This window comes from Nycticebus coucang, chromosome 5, assembly GCF_027406575.1.
Source record: "Nycticebus coucang isolate mNycCou1 chromosome 5, mNycCou1.pri, whole genome shotgun sequence".
Lineage (NCBI taxonomy): Eukaryota > Metazoa > Chordata > Mammalia > Primates > Lorisidae > Nycticebus > Nycticebus coucang.
The window spans coordinates 22973716-22982359 of record NC_069784.1 but is presented as its reverse complement, the minus strand read 5'-3'; positions in this window follow the sequence as shown (position 1 = coordinate 22982359).

The following is an 8644-nucleotide window of genomic DNA, read 5'->3' as shown; positions in this document are numbered from 1 at the left end:
CACTTCCTTTTTTCCTCTAACATTTGCCATGTGTAAAATGTAGATTTTCCTGGGTCTCATAAGAAATTAAGCATTTTGTCTCACTATCCCCTTCCCTGCCATTTTTTTCCTTTCTGTATACTTTTAAATGCTGAAATTTCAAAATTTCCCTCTGGGGGCTGGGCTCCCAGCACTTTGGGAGGTGGAGGTAGGTGGATTGCCTGAGCTCATGAGTTCGAGACCAGCCTGACAAGAGTGAGACTCCCTCTCCAAGAAATAGCCGGGCATTGTGTGCTTGTAGTCCCAGCTACGTGGGAGGCTGAGGCAAAAGAATCGCTGAAAGTCCAAGAGTTTGAGGTTTCTGGGAGCTGCGACGCTGTGACACCATGGCACTCCACTGAGAGCAACAAAGTACAACTCAGTCTCAAAAAAAAAAATTCCCTTTGGAAAAACAGCCACAGGTTTGTCTGTGGTTGGTGATTTTCCTGGGCCTAGCCTCAATTTTGGTTAAATAAACCATCATTGATTGAGATTTTTGCCTCAGTCACAAATTTTAGATCGTCAATGACATGAAAAAAGAAAGTTCAGCACACAATGAAAAAATTTTTTCTGAACAGTTTCCAAGTGAAGTTGATTAACTTCATTAACGCCGACCCACAGATACAAAAGACTGGCTATATTTGGAGACAGGGCCTTGAAAGAGGAGATTAAGTTAAAAGGCTGTTAGTGTGGGTCCTAATTCTTTTATTTATTTATTTTTTTTGGTTGTATTTGTCATTGTTGTTTGGTAGGCCCAGGCTGCATCTGAACCCGCTCAGTGTATGTAGCTGGCGCCTTAGCCGCTGAGCTACAGGCGCTGAGCCAGAAAAAATAATTTTTTTTTGACACAGAGTGTCATTATGTGGACCTCAGTAGAGTACGTGGCGTCACAGCTCACAGCAACCTCAAACTCTTGGGCTTAAGTGATTCTCTTGCCTCAGCCTCCCAAATAGCTGGGACTACAGCTGCCTGCTACAACACCTGGCTATGTTTTTGTTGCAGTTGTCATTGTTGTTTAGCTGGCCTGGGCTGGGTAACCACTGTGCTACAGGCGCCAAGCCAAGGTGGGTCCTAATTCAATCTGACTGGTGTTTTCGTAAGATGTGGAGATTTAGATACAGAGAGAAACCAGCAGTGCCAATACATAAAAGAAATCATGTAAGGACCCAGTTAGAAGACAGCCATCTGCAAGGCATGGAGAGAAGTTGTAGAAGAAACCAAACCTGCTGGCACCTTAATTGTGGACTTCCAGCCTCTAGAACTATGAGAAAATAAATTTCTGTTTTTAAAGCACCCAGTCTGTAGTATTTTATATGACAGCGCCAGCAGATTAATACATAAGAGAATATGTATGAAGTCTATCCATAACAATAAATCTAGGCTGGGCATGGAAGCTCACGCCTGTAATCCTAGCACCCTGGGAGGCCGAAGCAGAAGGATTGCTTGAGACCAGAAGTTTAAGACCGGGTGGTGCCTGTGGCTCAGTCGGTAGGGCGCCGGCCCCATATACTGAGGGCGGCGGGTTCAAACCCGGCCCCTGCTGAACTGCAACCAAAAAATAGCCGGGCGTTGTGGTGGGCGCCTGTAGTCCCAGCTACTCGGGAGGCTGAGGCAAGAGAATCGCTTAAGCCCGGGAGTTTGAGGTTGCCGTGAGCTGTGTGAGGCCACGGCACTCTACCGAGGGCCATAAAGTGAGACTCTGTCTCTACAAAAAAAAAAAAAAGAAGAAGAAGTTAAGACCAGCCGGAGCGGCCAGGCACCGTGGCTCACACCTGTAATGCTAGCACTCTGGGAGGCTGAGGTGGGTCAATTGCTTGAGCTCAGGAGTTCAAGACCAGTCTGAGCAACAGTGAGACCCCCGTCTCTACTAAAAATAGAAAAACTGAGGCAAGAGGATTTCTTGGGCCCAAGTTGGAGGTTGCTATGAGTTATGATGCCATGGCGCTCTACCCAGGGCAATAGCTTGAGATTCTATGTCAAAAACCAAAACAAACAAACAAAAGAAACAGCCTGAGCAAGAGTGAGATGCTATCTCTATAAAAAATAGAAAAATCAGGGTGGTGCCTGTGGCTCAGTGAGTAGGGCACTGGCCCCATATACTGAGAGTGGCGGGTTCAAATCCGACCCTGGCCAAACTGCAACAAAAAAATACCCGGGCATTATGGTGGGCGCCTATAGTCCCAGCTACTCAGGAGGCTGAGGCAAGAGAATCACCCAAGCCCAAGAACTGGAAGTTGCTATGAGCTGTGATGCCACAGCACTCTACCAAGGGTGACAGAGTGAGACTCTGTCTCTAAAAAAAAAACAGAAAGAAAGAAGAAAAAGAAAAATCAGCTGGGTATGGTTGTGTGGACCAGAAGTCTCAGCTATGTGGGGGGCAGAGGCAGAAGGATTACTTGAGTGCAGGAGTTTGAAGTTGCTATGAGCTATGATGACACCACTGCATTCCAGTCTAGGCAACACATCAAGACTCTTGACTCAAAGCAAAAAAGAAAAGAAAAGAAAAACAGAAGTCTAGAGACAGCATTATCCCAGATAGTGGGGAACATTAGAAACATTCTCTTTGAAACTGGGAATGAGAAGGTTATGTCCTCATCATCACTTCTGTGGCAGGGAATGATCAGTGAAATGTGACAAGGGAAAGAAATTAGAGGTGTAGGCTCGGCATCCATAGCACAGTGGTTACGGTGCCAGCCACATACACTGAGACTGGCAGATTGGAACCTGGCTGGGGCCAACTGCAACAAAAAAAAAATAGCCAGGCATTGTGATTGATGCCTGTTAAAAAAAAAAAAAAGTTACTGGGAGGCTGCGGTGAGAGAATTGCTTAAGCCCAGGAGTTTGAGGTTGCTGTGAGCTGTGATGCTACAGCACTCTACTGAGGATGACATAATGAGACTCTGTCTCAAAAAGAAAAAAAAAATTGAGTAGCACCACAAAGAATTGAGACAGATTCTCATTCTGTTGCCCAGGCTAGACTTCCATGGTGTCAGCCTAGCTCAGAGCAACCTCAAACTACTAGGTTTGATGGTCCTCCTGCCTCAGCCTCCAAGTAGCTGAGACTACAGGTGTCTGCCACAACATCAGTTAATTTTTCTACTTCTAGTTGAGAGAGGGTCTTGCTCTTATTCAGGCTGGTCTGGAATTCCTGGGCTCAAGTGATCCTCCCACCTTGGCCTCCCAGAGTGCTAGGATTACAGGTGTGAGCCACCACACCTGGACTGACAACTGTAACATGTTAAGAAACGTTATGGAAGACTCGAAGAAACAGAGAGATATGGTAGGCCATGGAAAGGAGGACAGAGTCAATAGCTTAACAATGTATGTATGTTCTTTCCGAATAGATGTGTAGATTCAATGCAATTTGGGTCAATATCTCAATAAAGTTTTGTTTTGTTTTGTTTTTGAGACAGAGCCTCAAGCTGTCACCCTGGGTAGAGTGCTGTGGCATCACAGCTCACAGCAACCTCCAACTCCTGGGCTCAAGCGATTCTTCTGCCTCCACTTCCCAAGTAGCTGAACTATAGGCACCTGCCACAACGCCCAGGTATTTTTGGGTTGTAGCCGTCATTGTTTGGTGGGCCCGGGCTGGATTCAAACCCACCAGCTCAGGTGTATGCGGTTGGCGCCTTAGCCCCTTGAGCCAGAGGCACCGAGCCTTTCAACAAGGTTTTTTTATTTGTTTTTTTTTTCTCAACAAGGTTTTTATGGAACTTGATAAGATTATTTTTAAGTGTATAATGAAGAGTAAAAGGCAAAAAATAAGCAGGAAACTTGTGAAAAAGAAAAGCAAGATGGAAACTTGTCTTGCCTAATATTAGGAAGCAAACAGTGTGATACAAATTAACCAACAGAATAGAGACCAGCAACAGACCCATTCATGTATGGACCTCTGGTATACATTAGGATGGCATGTCAGGTCTCTGGGAAAAGGAGCAATTGATCACTTAACACAGCTGAGAAAAAGGTTATCTATTTGGAAAAAGATGAAACTGGATCTCTAGCTTACAACATAAAAACAAAATCAAGGCCAGATGTATTAACGACTTAAATGTCAAAAACAATACTTTAACTTTGGACTTCTGGTCTTTCTTGGTTTGGGGCCTAGATCAAGGTCATTGTTGCTGGACCCCACTTCCATCCTGTTTTCTGTGCCCCTGTTCCTGCCTGACCAGGTGTGCCTCGGCACTGATGCTCTGGAACTCTCCTCCCAAATGCCATGGCCTTGTCTCTAGCTCGGTCTCTGCACTTGTGCATCACCTGGTGACATTTTTTCAGGTGACATCTGTTTAGGTGCATTTTTTTTTTTTTTTTTTGAGACAGAGCCTCACTTTGTTGCCCTTGGTAAAGTGCAATGACATCACAGCTCACAGCAACCTCAAACTCTTGGACTTAAGCAATTTTCTTGCCTCAGCCTCCCAAGTAGCTGGGACTACAGGTGCCCACCACAATGCCTAGCTATTTTTGGGTTGTAGTTGTCATTATTGTTTGGCAGGCCCTGGCTGGGTTTGAACCTGCCAGCCTCGGTATATGTGGCTGGCGCCCTAGCCACTGAACTATAGGCACTGAGCCTAGGTGCATCTTTTTTTTGAGACAAGAGTCTCACTATGTTACCCTCGGTAGAGTGCCATGATGTCACAGCTCACAGCAATCTCAAACTCTTGGGCCTAAGAGATTCTCTTGCTTCAGCCTCCCAGTAGCCGGGACAACAGGTGCCCACCACAATGCCTGGCTGTTTTTTTTTGTTGTTGTTATTGTTGTCATTGTTGTTTAGCAGACCCTGGCCGAGTTCGAACTCACCAGCCCTGGTGCATGTGGCCAGCACCCTAACCTCTGAGCTATGGGCGCCGAGACGAGGTGCTTCTTTTTAGGTGACATTTTCAGTTACATGTGTCTTATTTCCTCAGGTGAATTATAAGTGACTTTGAGCAGGAGCCCAGCCCACCTTTCCATGTCACCTGCCTATAATTGACTTTCAGGAAATGTTTATTTCTTCATTAAACAGTATCTTGGGACTTTATATACCATTGTTGTTGTGAAAGCCTTTCTTTTTTTTTTTTTGAGACAATCCTGAATAAAAATAGCTTTGGCTTGCCTGCAGTAACTTGTCTCAGTGTGAAGGTGCTATGAATTCTTCCTCTATAACCCTGTGTGTTCCCTCCAAAGAGGCTGTTTTTGCAAGTGTTTTGAACAATTTATGTTCTTATGGGAATCATTTCCTCCCAGGCATTCCATTAAACTTGTCTGACAGGTTATTTCGTATTTTATTTTGACTGTCAGAGAATTACTCAGAATTACTAGGTCACTCCAATATTCAAAACCCCCTCCAGTGTCTTTTTATCTTATATGGAGAACCCAATCCATGTCTGAATCCCTAACTGTGGCCTACATCAAGCTGCCATCCCCGCCACCTCTCTGGCCTTGTCCCCTCCAAGCCCCCTGACTTACTCTGCTCCACTGGCTTCCTTGCAGTTCTTCAATCATGTCAAACATTTCCCACCGATGTGGTTTTTCGCCTTCTTTTCACTCAGACTGAAATACTGTTTCCCCCAGCCCCAAATACCAGCATAATGTGTTTTTCCCTTCCTTTGGCTTTCTTGTGGCGCCCTCGCCTCCCCGCCTGACCTGAAGCGGAGTGCCCAGCACGCCTTGTCAGGCTCTCTCAATCCTCTCCTCTATTTCATTTCTCTTCGTTACATTCCTATCAACTAACATATTTTTTATTGATCTGGGTCTGGTGGGGAACCTGTGGCTTTAGGGTTACATGTGGCCCCCTAACATTCCCAAGTAGGGCCCCTCAACAGGATCCAAACTTCACAGAACAAATCAAAAACCAAATTGTTTTATCACAAAAATCCCAAAGTCACAGATGCTGGCGTGGATGTGGAGAAAGGGGAACACTTTTAGACTGTTGGTGGAACTAATACAGCCTCTTTGGAACTAATACAGCCTCTTTGGAAAGAAGTATGGAGAATCCTCAAAGAACTCAAATTAGACCTCCCATTTGACCCCTCAATCCCACTACTAAGTATCTACCCAGAAGAAAAATAAATTATTTTATCACAAGGACATCTGCACTAGGCTGTTTATTGCAGCTCAACATACAATCGCCAAGATGTGCAGACAACCTAAATGCCTATCAATTTAGGAATTGATTAACATTCTCTGTTAATCCATTATGGTACATGCACGCCACGAAATACTATTCAGCCATAAAAAGATGACAACTTCACATCTTTTGTATTAACCTGGATGGAGTTGAAACACATTCTTCTCAGTAAAGTATCACAATAATAGACAAGCAAATATCCAAGGTACTCAATACTAATATGAAGCCAGTAGATGATCTAATTCATGTCAATATAGGAGAAAAACTCATTTCAATTCAAATTGGGGGGATGGGGTACAAGGGAGGGGGAAGAAGGAAGGAGTGGGTGCTCCCACTGAATGGACACAATGTAGGAGTATATGGCGTATCTTTTAGGTGCACATCACAGCTACAAGAGGGACTCTACCTAACAAATTCAAATATTGTGATTTGGTTGTTTGTACCTTCACATTAACCTGAAATTTAAAAAAAAAAAAAAAAAAAGGAATTTTTTTTTCCAGAGTGTATTCTTTTTTTTGAGACAAAGTCTCACTATGTCAACTTCAGTAGAGTGCTGTGGTGTCACAGCTCACAGCAACCTCAAACTCTTGGGCTTAAGCCATTCTCTTGCCTCGGCCTCCCAAGTAGCTGGGACTAGAGGCACCCGCCACAATGCCTGGCTATTTGTTGTTGTTGTTGTAGTTGTCATTGTTGTTTAGCAGGCCTGGGCTAGCCCCAGTGCATGTGGCTGGCACCCTAACCACTGGGCTATGAGCGCTGAGCCTTTTTTTTTTTTTTTTTATTGGGGATTTATTGAGGGTACAAAGAACCAGGTTACATTGATTGCATTTGTTAGGTAAAGTCCCTCTTAAAAAAAAAGAATTGTTTTGTTAAATTTGGATTCAGTCAAAAGGCCATACTCCAGGATTCAGAAGGCCACAAGTGGCCCCAAGGCTGTAGGTTCCCTACCTGGCTCCCCTACCACAATGTAAACTCCAGTGAAAACAGCAGAGCTTTGCTTGGTTCTCGGCTGTACAAGGTCTGACAATTAAGTTCTCAAACTTGCCACCATGCACTTAAGTTGGCAGGACTGTACAAATAACCAGTAAGGTTTTATAACCTTGGTCTGTCAGTCTCACAGCCATGTTGGTGGCGGTGTGTGGCAGCGTCTTGCTGAGTGGCATTCATTATCTTTGTTTCGTGTTTTTGTGTGTCATGTGATGATAGCTCTGATGGTCGTTCCAGAAAAAAAGAGTTCCAAAATTGCTTTGAAGGGTGGACTAAGGGCTGACATCGTGCGTAGCTTCCCAAGGGGAGTATTTCAAAGGTGGCATAGTGACATTCAGCAGTGAAGTATGCAGCCCTTTTTCTAGGATGAGTTAGTGAACTTAGTTGTCAGATCTTGTATCCCCAGCACAGAGTAACACCCAACAATTACCCTCGTGTTAAGTGAATGCATGCTAGAAAAAAACAGATCTGACTTGAAAACATGCCTTGTTAGGCAGGTGATACATTTTCTTTTTTTTTCTTTTTTTTTTTTTTTGTGGTTTTTGGCCAGGGCTGGGTTTGAACCCGCCACCTCCGGCATATGGGACCAGTGACCTACTCCTTGAGCCACAGGTGCCGCCAGGTCATAAATTTTAGTTTGTGTAAATTACAATTATGTAATTATGTTTCTGGTGTTGCTTGTTTCTACTTCATTAAAGAAACGAAATTATTAGACTCAGAAAATATTGAGAAAATTGAATAAATTGAGGAACTGGTTCCAAGTTTCCAAAAATATTAACAAGATTCATTTCATTAATTTTATTACTTACTACCTTAATACCAGGAGCACAGTTATTATAAACAGTATTTTTCCTATGGCCGCTAGGTGGCAGAATATGCACACAGACTTCACCAACGAGGCAACGGAGGCGGTCCTCTTAGTTTCACCCTTTGGGAGCAGTATTTCTAATCCCTTATGCTTGAAGACTATTGTATAGTAGACAAATTGTTTTCAAGAACGGTATCTCATGATGCCTCCATGAAGTAGGAAAGACAAGTGTTTTTATCTGTTTACTTTTTAAAACAGGGAGACAGACTGACAATTCTTTTTTTTTTTGGTTTTTGGCCGGGGCTGGGTTTGAACCCGCCACCTCCGGCATATGGGACCGTCGCCCTACTCCTTGAGCCACAGGCGCCGCCCCAGACTGACAATTCTTATAGGACTTGCCCAAGGCAATCTACATTTAGCAGAGCTGGAACTGGAGTCTGCCTCTCCCACTTGCCGGTACAGGGCTGTCCAGATTCCATGCAAAGAGGGGAAGATAACCTTCCTGGAAATTTGGTTTTGATTTTAAACTTGCCCTGATAAAATAAGTCTGAAAATACAAATCCTGTTTAGCTTAAGAAAAAAGAAAAAACAAGCCATAAAATCTTCCCAAGCTTCTGATTTGGGATGAATCCTGAAATATTTCTCTTTTTGGATCTTCTCAAACTTCATAACACGTTTAGGGAGAAAATGGTCTGTGTCAGGGGACCGTTCCAGTGAGTAGC